The sequence below is a fragment of the Acanthopagrus latus genome, chromosome 2 (assembly GCF_904848185.1).
Source record: "Acanthopagrus latus isolate v.2019 chromosome 2, fAcaLat1.1, whole genome shotgun sequence".
NCBI classification, from domain to species: domain Eukaryota; kingdom Metazoa; phylum Chordata; class Actinopteri; order Spariformes; family Sparidae; genus Acanthopagrus; species Acanthopagrus latus.
In genome coordinates, this window is record NC_051040.1 from 5,140,973 (window position 1) to 5,155,010 (window position 14,038).

A 14,038-nucleotide genomic window follows, 5' to 3' on the forward strand; every position below is an offset into this window, starting at 1 on the left:
GCTACAAGCAGTGGAATGGATCAATTGTGCGATAGGAAGAGCACTCAGTCATGGGTACTGTTTAATTAATGATGGGGGTTAGAGATAGGCTGTTAGCTCCATATTGTCAGTCAAACACTCACAGCAGAGGGTGGCAATATGAGCTATGTAACGGATATGTGAAACAGAAGGAACTAATCTATACTCTCCAGTCTAGTAGCATTAACACTGTGTTAAGAGGGCAGGGGGGCTGCAGCAAGACGGCACACATGCACTCGTGAATTTATTCCGAATGGGAGAAGATCCGGACGCAATTAATGAAGACATGAAATTAAAATGTGGAGAGATGGTTTTTAATATGCTCCTAAATGTTGAGAGTTTGAGTTCTGCTTTACATTTAGAGCCTGACACGACATCTTTATAATGCCATTTAACAGTACAAACAAGTAATCCTCTAAATGTAAATAACAAAAAAAAAAACCTTTTTTCTACATTTCACCAGAATGTCTCGCTTCACCTCCGTGTTCACCTTTTTTATTTTCTCTAACATCATTCATTGTTCTTCTGCTGCTAAATGAAAATAAGATTGAATGAGAGGCCCCCCCTGAGAGAGACGGCTTTAAATCAAGTAATTTGATGTAGACTATGAATGGAAAAACAAATAACATAAAAAGAAAAAAAGCTGAACAAATCCTCTCAAGCTCCAAACAGAAGTCCTTTCCATCAGCTGGACCTCCCCAATCTCAGTTTTAACACTCAATGGGGTGGCAAAGTGGCCTATTGATTCGTGAAGCCTGTATGGATCTACGGCCAATTGTGACCATCGATAGACACATCTCCTGTCAAGAAATCCTCGAGCAAGGCATTAAATCCCTACTGTTCACCCTCGGACTAATTAAAAATCTGTCCGTTGCTAAATTGTAAAGATAATTTGTCAGGAAACAAAGACGTGATGATTGTTCAAACGGACCCATTATTCTGAATCCCCAACACTCAGAAAAAAAACGTCCCATTGGACCGAAAGCCTATTTGTCTGACAGCCTGTTAACCCGAAAACAAGAAAACAAACGCCTATTGTTCCGAAGTCCCAATCGTCCAAAAAATACACTCCCTGCAGTTTTATTCAGGCTACTGCTGGCTCTGTCCACGGTGCTGAATCGGCAGGGGTTTTGCCCCTTAATAGGTCTTTCTGGCCTCACAACAAATGACATTTCAAGGAAAAATTCCCAATGTCAGAATAAAATCGAAAGGAGTCTCTTGACTTGTTGTAGGCTGATCTAAAAACAGCGATATAACACACTGAGGGGAACATTAACTCCAACCTATCAGAGAATAACATTTGTAGATAAAAAGGGTTAAGGTTATGGTTAGGGTCAGGAACAGATGACTGCACGGACTGTGTGTATTTTCGGAGCCATCTGAACAATGGGTGCTGGTTTTTGGGGTTTGTGTGCTGTAAAATAAATTGGCTTTTGATCCAAGGAGACATTTTTCGGACTTTTGGGGTTTTGTAATGGCCTAATGTGCCGTCGGAACAATAGCACGGCACCTCACTCTGTAACTTTCCTCAGTGGGAACAAAAGAGATTATTAGGTTATCATTCTATTGAGGGAATAATACTAATGTAAAGAGCCGTCTATTAGTGTCAATGACGTCTCCGATTTCTCATTAAAACAACGTAAAGCCCAGCGCCGTGTGATGGATTCCAATAAACAGCCCTGAAATAAATCTAGACACTGGAGGGACGTCGGTAGCCAAGTTAGCGCTCGTGCTAACAAACCTTTATTTTGACTTGTGCTGATGAGACTCTGAAGAATCGCTGCCCTCTTGTGGTCAGAGTAAGTAAACGTAATTTCACTCCACAAGCATCGTAGCAGTGATACTTCTGGTTATTAGCTCCGAAATCAACATCTCGGCATCAACTCTACAGAGATTTAAAAAAGACACAAACATTATTCTACTTTTTTAAGAGCAGTTCGAGGTTGAGCATTTAATTGTTGAATTTAGGCGGGATAAATGTCAGCTGTGACTGGATGCTCGCTGTAAGTGTTTGGTAGTTAATGGATCCAAGCAGGTGTCATATGGAGAACGCGAAAGGTCACATCATATATTTTCGCTGTAACCTTTTGTTTTAGTCACATTACTTGTTTTTGTTACCTGACAGGCTTCTTGGCAGTGCTAGCTGGTGCGATGAACACAGCAGACGACCTGTTCATGTTAATATCACCTTCCCTGATATTACCAGGCTAATATCATAATATCATAAAGCTAATATCAACAGGAACAGAGAAAGTGATATGAGCTTATTTGGAGCACCACCGCTGAAGGAACATTTTATAAATAGAAATATCGAAATTGGGAGAGGTGTAGCTGCTGACCGAGGGCACTGGAAACTCATTATTATACATTTACACAGGCTGCACAGGCTGAGTTTGCTGGAAAAAAAGCTAAATAAAATACATAATCAATTTTAATTACAGGCCACTAGAAAATGCTTAAAACTGGACTCGGCTGCAGAGGACTCTCTGAATGGAAGGCAGCCTCATTACTGAATGAATTGCAGCTGATGTCAAAACAGCAGCCAGCCTTTTTAATTGCACCTTTTTGTGTGGATATGGGACAGAAATACTCCCAACGCAGGAAGATCTGTGTTTATTTATTCGTTTATTTTTTTTATTTTTGTTATTCAACCGAACTTTAACATCCATTTTGCAGCGATGGAACAAGCTGCAAACAAACCGAGCAGGTCCTCAGCAGGGCAGCCTTCCTCAGTTGGCACAAACTGCCGCGATGCCACTCCTCACAACTAACTGAGGGGCCACCTTTTTTCTTCCTCTCCTCTCTCTCTCTCTTCCTCAGCAGCACCAGTGAGACGGGATGCTGCGCTGCAGAGAGAGCCTCAGCCGGCTGCAGCGGTGGAGACTCACTGAGCGGAGACCGAACCAAACCTCCGTCCGCCACGACGCACAGCTCCGGCACAACGCGCCCTGAAGGAGGAGGAGTGGGAGGAGGAGGAGGAGGAGGAGAGGGGGACCAGAGCTGCACACCGAGAGAAACCACCTCCATCCCACTTCTCCCGGTGCTCACTTGAGGATGTACTGTTTACGCTGGCTCGCATAGAGCGACCCGGACTGAGGGGAACCTGGACTTGTTATTCGTAACACTGCTGCCATTCCGCCGCTCGGCTCGTGTGTGTGTGTGTGGAGAGAGAGAGAAAGAGAGAGAGAGACTGGGGGGGGACAGCAGCCGGGATCATCTGGGAGACGAGGAGCACTTTTTTGTTTTGTTTTTTTGTATTTCTGTGAGTATTTTGTTGGATTTGAAGCGTTTCTTGTTCTGTGTGTGTGTGTGTGTGTGTGTGTGTGTGTGTGTGTGTGTGTGTGTGTGTGTGTGTGTGTGTGTGTGTTGTTGTTGTTCTCTGTTCGCTCGGGGTGCGATGCGGCTCCATCTGTGTGTGTCTGTGTGAGTGGACGCAGCTTGTTCAAAGAGACACAAGTTGTGTTGACAAGGCTGCTGGTGATAATCTTGATTAAAAAAAAAAAAAAGGAGCTGGATTTGAGTTTTAGTTATTCTTCCCCCATGTGTGTTGCAGTTAACTTCTCCATCTCTCGCCGAACAGTGAATGGAGTTAAAATGAAGCATGTGGGCGATGGAGCCGCACAAACACCCCGAAAACTGTGATGTGGGAATGAAACATCTCTGCTGGCTTTGCTGCCGTCCTGTTTTTGGGGAGGGGGTGGAAGTGGAAGTTGAAATAATCGTTCCTGGGGTTTTGAGCTCACATTTAAAGCTTGTCCTACCCTGAACCACCCTGAGCAGCCTTGAAACCAGAGCTGCTTCTGAAATACATTCACACTGAAGAGGGTCTGAGGTGTTGCTGCCTTTTGATGGGAGCTCAAAGAGACCTGTGAAATAAAATATTTGGTGAAAGACAGGAGCTCTCCTGCAGGTCCTGTCTTTTTTTGGGGGGGTGCATCATTGGGTTAGCAGAGCAGGAGGTTTCTAACACAGCACTTGCCACACAAGTAGACCCACAGGAATTTATCTAATCAGAGTTATGCAAATTTCCTCCCCAACTCTAATTTTGTGGCTTCGCTGCGGTTGAATGTTCAGTGTGACTATCATCTCTGACTGTGCTGCTGACAGGCGGGTCGGGCTCTGTGGCTCTGGGGGGGTTGGGGATGGGGGGGCTCTTGTTTGATCCTATTGATTTGGCTCTGTGGACTGTGAGGAAGATGTATCATTAAGCCATTATTTAATTAGGAGCTTTATTCCCAATTTTTTCTTGAAGTTTGTGTGACTTTTTTTCTTTTTTTCTTTTTTTTCCTCAATACAGCAATTAGCCGAGCGGTTGGCAGATAGAATAGAGCGTGCCAAAGGAAAGTACAACCTTTTTTGAAGTGTGTCTGCTGTCAGTAAATCCCCCTGCTGCTGCTTTTTTTTTTTTTTTTTTTTTTTTCCTTCAGGTCCATTCAGAGACCTGGGAGAAACATCAGACTATTTTAAGGCAGGCTTTCTAATTTAAAGTCACTAAGTGTGTCACTACAATATTAAAGACTCCTCAAGATTTGAGCCGTGAACCTTTTTGGACCAGTTTCTCCTTTTTCTAAAAATACAGAAACTAGTTGTTTTTTTTTTTGTCTTTTTCCCCTGATGTTTCAGTCGCGACAGAATTTGACACAAATTACGTTCGAATATGGCGTCACTTTTGAAAAACACTGCTGTAGATGTAAGAACATGACATATGTGCATTTTCAACATGTGGCTCAGAGACTTTCACAAGAAAAAGGGGGGAAAAATGGACAGTGAGGGAACAAATGTGATGAGATGAAGACGAATATGTATTTTCCTGTCCTGTGAGTTGTGATGCATGCGGCGGGTCACGACCCCGAGGTTGAGTAACAGTCTATATGTGCGTAAGTGAGAGTGGGATATATGCACAGAGCAAAAGTAGCCTACTCAGTCTTTTTTTTTCTCTTTTTTCTGCTTCAAGCACAATTTTCAGTCACATTCTTTGATGGATTGTGAGTCGAGCGCGTCTATCCTCAACTGTTACGTCACACAGACCCTGAACTGCAGTCGTGTTGGGACCGTTTGCAACATGGAAGCGATCAATATTCAATTTTGCCTAAATGAAGAGAAAGTTCGGGCTTATTCAGCGTAATCATTCGGCTTGTTGTTTTTCTGTCACAAACTGCTCTCTTGAGTTCTTTTCTGATTATTTTTAACTGACCCCCAACTCCTAACTCAGAATCAGCACCGTTGACCAAGACCAGCTGCACTATTTACACTGAAACTGACTCTGGTTTTATTCTGCTTTCAGTGGCAGGAACAAAGACGACACACACCAATTTCACTACGAACACAGGCACCGCAAATAAACGAATTACAGTCTGTGCTTTGATAATACGTAAAAATAGCTAAACGTCTTTTCCTATATGCAGTGATAACTATGTGTCTGAGTCTCACCTGTAAATCAGTCGTAAATTCATGAAACTGACGTCACAGTCTGATGCGGCCATCGTTTCCTGTTAGTGTTATACAGCCTCCATTAAGACTTAATGACGGAAGCCTAACTTGAAGTCATGCTTGTAATTTCAAATGGGCCATAATTTGCCATAATGTTAATCTGGATATATATTTCATGAGACCTAATGTGCTTAAACGATTGTCATCAGCCCGCTCCACCGCTTAGCTGAATTTCCGGAGATCATCTGAAAAATGGACCGATCTCACCGGGGGGGGAGGGTTGGGGGGGAGGGATGCAAAGTCGCCAGACACACTGCTAATCAAACGGAGCTTCACCTGCATAGCAGGGGAATAGATGGAGGAGATGAACAGCTGTGGCTGTTTCACTTGGCACGAATTAGAGGTTACCCCCCCCACACCCTCCTCCTACCTTATCGGATGTAAATCAGTTATTTGCTTGCGATACATGCTTTAAAAATGTTTGCAGATCCACTCGGAGGCAGGTGTGTGAGATGAAATGCAAATTAGCAGATCGGCTAACCTTGATGGAAACGGAATATGTCTTGAAGTTGCAGCTGTCCCCTCCTCTTTAATTTAATGGTTATTGACATGGCCCAACAGACATGTAGTTAGGGTATGGCTAATTGAAAATGACAACTCCGGTGGAGGCAAACCCTCGAGACACTTGGGGGGGAAAAAAAAAAGCATACCAGCAGTGACAAGAGAGAGTCTAGGGATAGAAACTGTCTCAACAAGGCAAAGGCACCCATGGGAGTCCTATTTTCCCTGACAAATCTGAGACTAATAAAGTGAAGATGGGCAAAAAAATGTTCTGCAGATCGCACTTCTTATTCAACATGTATTTTTATATATAATGCGAGCACAGATATTCAAAGACAGTGATATGCTATCACACTGCATAGGCTGTACAAAGAGATTAGAGTCAGTGTATAGAGCACTGTGGATATATTCCTCTACACTGACAAAAGGAAACATTGTGGGGTTTTTTTGTGCATGTGTGTGTCGCATCGGGCATCCTGCAATCTGTAAACAACATGTTTTTCACTGTCCAGAGAATCCAAGTGTGAGTGTAATTCTGTTCTCCAAACACAACAGTGACTAAGAGTGTAGGTCCAGGGCATGTTTGCCTGCTAAAATGTGAGATGACATGCATTTGTTGGATTAAAGAAATTATCTCATGTGAGAAGTGTTGGTGATCCCGACAGTGGAAAAACCCTCTCCCTTGGCCGCCTTCCTATCGAACACTTTGTTTGTGAGGGAGGCCCGCTGGTCTTGCAGAGCCTGGAAGACAAACGTCCCTCAGGGCTCATCTGACAACTTAATTTATATAATTGCTCAGAAGCATCTGCGTAAGAAAGACTGACTTTCGGCGCCCTCCTCCACTTGTCACTGCTATGAATGAGTTGGATTTGATGTCCAATGAGTCAAACAGACAATCTTAAGACACACTGGTGTTGTCATACGAGAGCATGTGCGAACTGCAAAAGTACGCAGTGTTAATCTGATTACTCTTCGTAAGGAAAGTGTCGTATTCCACCCTTCCTTTTCTGTTTGTGCTCTGATCTGGCTGTTGTGATGCAGCCCGCAGATTGCACACTTAATCCTTGCACCATGACAAATGTGTACATATGTTAATAAGTAATGTAATTAACGTGAGTGACATGACGGCATAAACCCATGGCCTTTCTCTCTTCTCCCTTCTGCAGCCCACAGTTCCTTTGGTAGTTAGCTGCTTATCTAAATGGCTGTAATAACTTTTCTGGTATGAGGACACATCCAACAGCCTCAGGTCGGTGAACTGTGCAGTCCCTTTATCTGTTTGTCTTTTGGCTGTCCCCATTGTGTTAACTTTGAGCAAGTTACCTGCAGACCCTGCGGGCTACTGCCTCAAATGGCTGTTTGGGAAATGTTAAAGGTTATTAATTGCAGGTTTGGAATAAGGCTGCGTGTGTTTAAGTATTATTTGAAACAAGAAAACACACTCTTGATTTAAAAAATGTGATATGTATACTTGTTTTCATGTAAGATTTGTTTTTGAGCATTTGCTTGTTAGATAAGTCTGCACAGTTGCACGCCTCACACAAAGAATTTCTTCCCCAGTCACATCCCTCATGTGTTGAGGTAGGTGGTAGTAGTTTTGATTTGTCTTTGGAAGTAGTCTGTCAGTGAAGTGAGCGTTGAGTATTTGTGGAGATGGTATGGAGAGAGTGGTGATGATGGTGATGGTGGGGAATAGCCCGAGGATGGAGTGTTTTTCAGTAGGCAGCTCCTGATTTTATGTGACAGTAAAGGGCCTTATCTTCCAGGGCCATGATGAAGCACAACAGTCTTTGATTTTTTATCTTCCAAACGTCTAACAATCTCATGCTCGAGACAGATTAGCGAGATGAAGGTGTAGAAATGGGTTATGCGGTTTCGTGGGAGTCAAATACAGCCAAATACAGGGTCTAAGGCTATATCTGCATCGTGCTGATAGTACAAAATGAGAGATTACCGACGTACTTTTGACCTTCAGGTTCAAGAAAGTGAAAAAAAATATGATTCGAAGCGAGAGTGAAAATATTATTTGTCCTATGATTTGATGATTTATGAGTCCCTGACAGAAAGGCGGGGGGGGGGGGGGGGGGTTAATGTTTAATCTTTCTGTTGAACTTATGGCAGCAGTGTGTTCTTGTCTCCTTATCTGTGTCCAGTCAGTCTGTTGAAAAAACATCAGGTTGTTTTTTTTATTGCAGTTGTAGAAAGCATCTCACTCACAGCGTTGTTTGTACATTTATTTCTGTTTCTCATTACCTCAGACAGGGGCATTGATCCCCTAAATAATTACTTGGGGGCGTTTTCTTTTTATCCCACTTAAAATTCACTGGAGCCCAAACCTTGACAAGTCATTCTCTGCTTTACCGTTATCTTAATAAGTCAGACCTCCAAGTGTAACTCTGGGCAAGAATCAACCAGTGGAGACGCCACCAAAATCAACAACACCTCACGAGGTCGATGAAATTTCACGTAACATTTGTTATTGCACCCAATTATGTAGAATTACCTTTTTACATTCTGATCTTTAACCCTAATGAAAGTGTCCTCGGGCACCGTTGGTTAACAATCCTGTTTGCTAGCTCATTAAAGTGGAATTGCTTCTCAGCTTCTTGTAAAAAGCACGTCCTAAAACAAATAATATACAATATCCTCGCAGATTATGTTTTCAATAATTTATTGGATCTTAAATCCTTTGTTGTTGCATCATTCATCCTTATTTTATTGGAGTTTTTCATTCCCACCTGCTGTAGTCTATATTTATGCGTTTCTTTGTTACAGAAGTGAGGTTTTAGGTGTGTAAGCACTCTGAGTAACATTTTGTTTGCCTCTTGTGACAGACTGTTAAAAAGGCTTTTCAAAGCTTTTCTTATTTATAAACCACACATGCCATTTAGACTTTAATGCCAAGTCTGTAAGAACCGAAACAGTTTTTGTGTGTGTGTGTGTGTGAACCTATAAAAGTAATCCCTCCCCCCCGAGGTCCAAACACTGTTCGGTACTTCTCAGATGTTTTTTGTGGTTCAGGTCTTCTTAGTGTCCACCGGCTCATGATGAGGATGCACTGCGACATCTCTCGCAACCCAGTGGGCATCTCTGGGATGAAGGTGCCAGTGGTTCTGTACATTAAAAGAGGAGAAGGAATGTTTTGCGGTCACCTCTCTTGCAGCACTAAGTCACGCATCCCGCAGCCTCATGATGAGTTGCTACGTTCCACTCTCATGCCTCCTTTCTCCCGAGAGATGAAATGTGTACGGAGGTATCTGTCAGAATACGACTAACAGGGCTGCCATGCTCAGCTGTACTTGTGCAGTACCTCCCTGCTCGGTGTCTTGTGACAAACACTGGATTTACTCTACCCAAGAGAGCTCGATGTAGTATAGTTTTCTCTGTCTTGTTGCGTTATGTTATGAGATAACGACGCTCGTGTGAGTAATACTGTTAAGTGATTTCACGTCTTCTACCAGTGACTTTCTGATGAAGAGCTTCATCTGATACATTAGCCATACACAAAGCGAACGTGCAGCCTGCAATATTAGCCAGAAAATGGCATTGTGTTCTACAGGAGTGCATCAGTAGACAGAATGCATGCTTTAACAAATGTGGGACTTAATACCGGTAAAATGCCCTCCAGATATTAGGATGGTGTGAAGCTTCATTAGGCATTGGGATAAGACAGAAGCGCTGATGCATTCTGCAGGAAATAAAGCAAAGAAAGCTGCTCTGTGGAGCTGTTAGTCAAAGCCACTATTGGGCACTGAATGCTGATGTTTGGTCTTACACAGTTTAATGATATCAGCTGTCAGCGTGACGTGGGCAGAATCGTGGCTACAGAGTTTTTATTGTTCCAGACAAATAGAGAAATATATCACAATGCTACAAACTGGATGAAAACATTTGTGTGTGAAGTGTTGGTGTGTTCCTTTTATCTCCGGCATTATTTCAACTCGTGCAGTAATTTATTCACATGGTTGACATTTTATTTCTCAAAGTCAAAGTTCAACCTGCCTTTGTAGCATCTCTCAAAAATGATTAGCTCCTAATAAAATGTGAAGATAAGCGCCGGTAAGAGCTTACTGAATTGTCTCATTTTCGGCCCGTAGATCAATACATGTGATAGTTGATATAACGGGAGATTAATGGGTGACGTGACAGCATGGGATGAAGGAACAGTGCTGTTTGAAGAAATGTAAATTCAAATATTGAAATAACAGAAACAGCCATTTAAAAAAACAAACAAACAAGAAAAACATTGCAAACAAACAGGGACATTGCACAGCTGTAGCTGTAGTTATTCAGAAGACTGAATGTCAGCTCTCTTTGTCTTTGATGGGCTTTAAATTGGTCCACAACTGCAGAGTTTCTAATTAATCAGCTACTTATTACAAGTACTAAACGAAGTAGGAGGGTCTGGAACAGAAACAGATGATTCTGCTGTATCTAATTATTTTATGGTCTCACTGGAGACATTGGACTGAGTTTAACCTGCTGTCCAGTTAGCCATCAGTTTCAAGAGGGTGTTGAATTAGCTGACTTCTAAAAGTGTTTAAAATCTATCATGATTTTTAACTGTTGATCAGAGGAATAGTAGGAAACCATTGTCAGAAATACGGTACCACGCTACTCACATACACATGTGTGAACAAAACAGGAGAAACAACTTCAAAGTGCTACTGGAGGTCTAAAACTCCCCAGAGCTTAAAGGTCCCATATTGTACTGTTTGTCATCAATTTCACACAGCTGTCTAAGATCCAGCAGCTCTGTATTCGATATGCATTGCCCCAAACCCGTCTGTGGTTCTGAATTCCAGCTGTCTAAAAGTTGCTCTACAGAGCTCTATTCAGACCAGTCTGTTTCTGTGCCTGCACCTTTAAATGCTAATGAGCTCCATCTGTCAACCCCTACTAGGAGAGCCCTTCCTGCTATGTCACTCTCAGGGAGGGGATGCTCCGTGCGTTAGCTGTAGCATGCATTGTATCGCTATGTCTCACAGAGATTTTTTCGTTCAATCGAACCAGTTTGACCCAGAATGGGACCCAGAAGGAGAGGCTCCTGAAGAAGTACAGACTCTGTGGCTGCAGCAGGACGTTTCAGAATGGTTAGTGTGTATGTATAATGTTAGTTTGCTCTATGTGTTGATAGATTTACTACCGTAAAGCTAATGGCTAACAGCTAGCGAAAGCTGTATTTGTCTCCAACACAGTCTCCAAACTCTTGGACACTGTTAGCATCGTCTCTGTCTCCAGTCTGCACGTGTTTCCAGACTTTTTACTGTGACAGCCACATTCCATCGTAATATTATTAACATTGAACTCACTTCAAACGCTATTGCATCGCGGACCGAAGCGGAGCTAACTAGTTAGCCAGTTTCAAGCTGACTTCACCATACTAGTAGGCAACTATAAATACTATTAAACCGTGGCGACACTTTCCAGTGGCTCGGGTGCAGTTGCTGGGTCTGGTATGGTTGGGACTGATCCTTTTACGAGGGTCAGTGTCGAGGCCGGCCTATGATAATGACTCCTTTCGTCACGTAACGAAAGGAGCATATTCTGAACAGCCTGTTGGAGCACCGTGTTAGCAGTGGGTGGGCTGCAGAGACCATGCAAGAATCACTTGTTTTCCTCATTCTGGGAGTTGGCAAGCTCAGGGAGGACCAGCTTTTATATGTAGAGACCAGAGAAAACATATTATTTATGATATGGGACCTTAATTATTAAATGTGTAAGGGTATATGGGTATAAATATGGGGGATGATTGATAAGTCTACGGCCTCAGACGGAGCCAATTTCAGATAAACTGGCACAACATGGTCACCTCCTGCGTTTACTTAGTGCAGCCGCTGTGGAGCATATAGATCCCTTCTTTTTAGAAGCAAGAGTCTTGGACCTCCAGAAAGTGGCTCACAGCAGCAATAAAATCATCATCACTGTCACAGTGGCGACCAGCAAGCTCCTTCTTCATTTAGAGGAAGAGGTAGTAGTATGAGGGTGTCAGATCAGGTGAATGGGGCGGCCGCCGGACGAGTTCAAATCTGCATTCTTGGACGGCAGCCATCACCCCTGTGGACTTCTGGGCTTTTCTCAGCCAGTGCTGAGTTGCGATTTTGAATAACCCAAAATAGAAACAGTGCAAAAGTTATTAACTTCAAACTTTCTGCATCATCACTCAAAGAGTTGACCTGTACTTGCATGTAACCAGAGTTGTATAACGCAACTCCTTCTCCTTCTCCCTCAGGCCATGAACATATCAACCCCCCTCCATGATGAACCGTCCTGTTTAGATTATTTTAATTAAGTTATTTAAAATAACACCACAATAAATCATTATGAGATGCGGTGTTGTCAAAACAGCCTTGACGAAGAATTAATTTCTTTGTTGATCATGTTTCATTTAAATCGAATATGATCAGCGGATGTTGTGCTGTAATGCATTTTCAATGAGTGAAAACCAATTTTTGAATCTGAGTTTATTGAATTTTTTTTATTACTCATATGATTATCCATGCACCATAATCAAATCTATCTTAAATCGCTACCTATAACTCTGTTCCTTTCTATTAATGATCATAGATTAAAGTGAAACTGAAATACCCGATTTAGCTGCCGATGTTAACCAGCGAGTGTCATCACTGGATCTTCATGGAGGAGATGAAGACACTCGATCAGCGAGGGAGCCAGGCAGCAGAGACCCCATTCAAATAAATTGGATTGAATTGATGAGATCTATACTATATCATTGGCACAAAGATGCCATGGTGACTGGGAGGAATCGCACTGGGAGGGAGCATGTGACACAGAAACCCATAGTTACATCTCGGCGGCTGCTGTGCTCTATTTTCCAGCTGTGACTCCTGAAGAGTGACCACACATTAAACATGTCTGTCTCTGTCACAGCACTGTCACATGTCTCTGAAAACAGTCTGAGAGGATGAAGGGAGGTTGTCTTTTCTTTTTTGTTCTTTTTGTTTTTGTAAAACACCTTTACCTTCACCGGCTTTAATATTACGGTCTATAGTATAGTTACCATAGCAACCCGTGCCTCTTGATTCGAGGAGGAGAAAATCAGGTCACATTATGGCGATGTTGGATTGCGACCTTTTACTTCGCCAACAAATCTAATAGTTGGTTTCCTTCTTTCCGACCTGCCACTCCGTGTGCGTCTCCGCTTCTCACTTTAATTGTCCGCATTCAGTCAGACATCAACATAATGCAAATCATGAATTTTAATCAGGATTAAAAGCATCTTGTAGCATCAAAGCAAGACTCTTAAAAGGGACTTTTGAAAAGACCGTCTGTGCTTTCACATTTTGCACTTGCCTCGTTTCATCAGGGGATATCTCAGAGCTACCTCTGCTGTTTCATTGTTCAGTGGCTTCTGGAGAATACAGATACGTGGGAATATACTGAGTAATATCAGTACACACTAATGATAAAGAGATGATACATATAAATAAATTGCTAACTTGCTGTTACCAGAAAAGCAACTTTGGGCACAAAGACATATAGATAGTTATAATTTAATTTGAGACATAACCATTGAGTTTTGCGGCTTGCCAGTCTTCCATTACATTATTCTGTGAAACAACATTTTGTTCCTTTTTGTTTCATATCCATTCTGATACCTTCAGGATCAGTGCCATTCCCAGTGCAGGGCTGCTTTGCAGAATAAAAGCTCACACGGTGCCGTACCTCAGTGGTCTGGATTCAGTTTGATTCATTTTAAGCAGCCAGACTTTTTTTGTTGTTGTTAGCAGTGTAACATTCATGCATAAGTGGGTGTGTTAACTGCACTGACCTGAACTGTAGAGATCCAACAATGAGCCTTGAGACAGTCCCCTCTTGTGTCAGATCGCATACTCATTAAATCTCAATTTTCAGCCGAGCTCGTTTAAAGTACAATTGTGAGACACACAGAGCCTGCTGTGTGCTGTGAAGTGGGACATATTCCACTGCTTAGCTTCAGATGTTCAAAACTGGCATTGGTGTCTGCATTATAGCTGCAATGATTAGTCAATTAATTGATTAGTCAATC

The 14,038-nt window shown here is 42.5% G+C and overlaps 1 protein-coding gene across 3 annotated transcripts in view; it reads left to right on the top strand.

Moving 5' to 3' along the window:
* Positions 1 to 1,872: 1,872 nt before the first annotated feature.
* cntn5 (contactin 5) overlaps positions 1,873 to 14,038 on the top strand; it is a 104,764-nt gene continuing 92,598 nt past the window's right edge. For 2 of the 3 annotated variants that reach the window (XM_037082608.1, XM_037082617.1), the window contains exon 1: positions 2,517 to 3,280. The gene's annotated coding sequence lies outside the window, so the exon portion shown is untranslated. Of the gene's footprint in view, positions 2,022 to 2,516; positions 3,281 to 14,038 lie in introns of those variants that run through there. The other variant, XM_037082599.1, reaches the window with a different exon arrangement.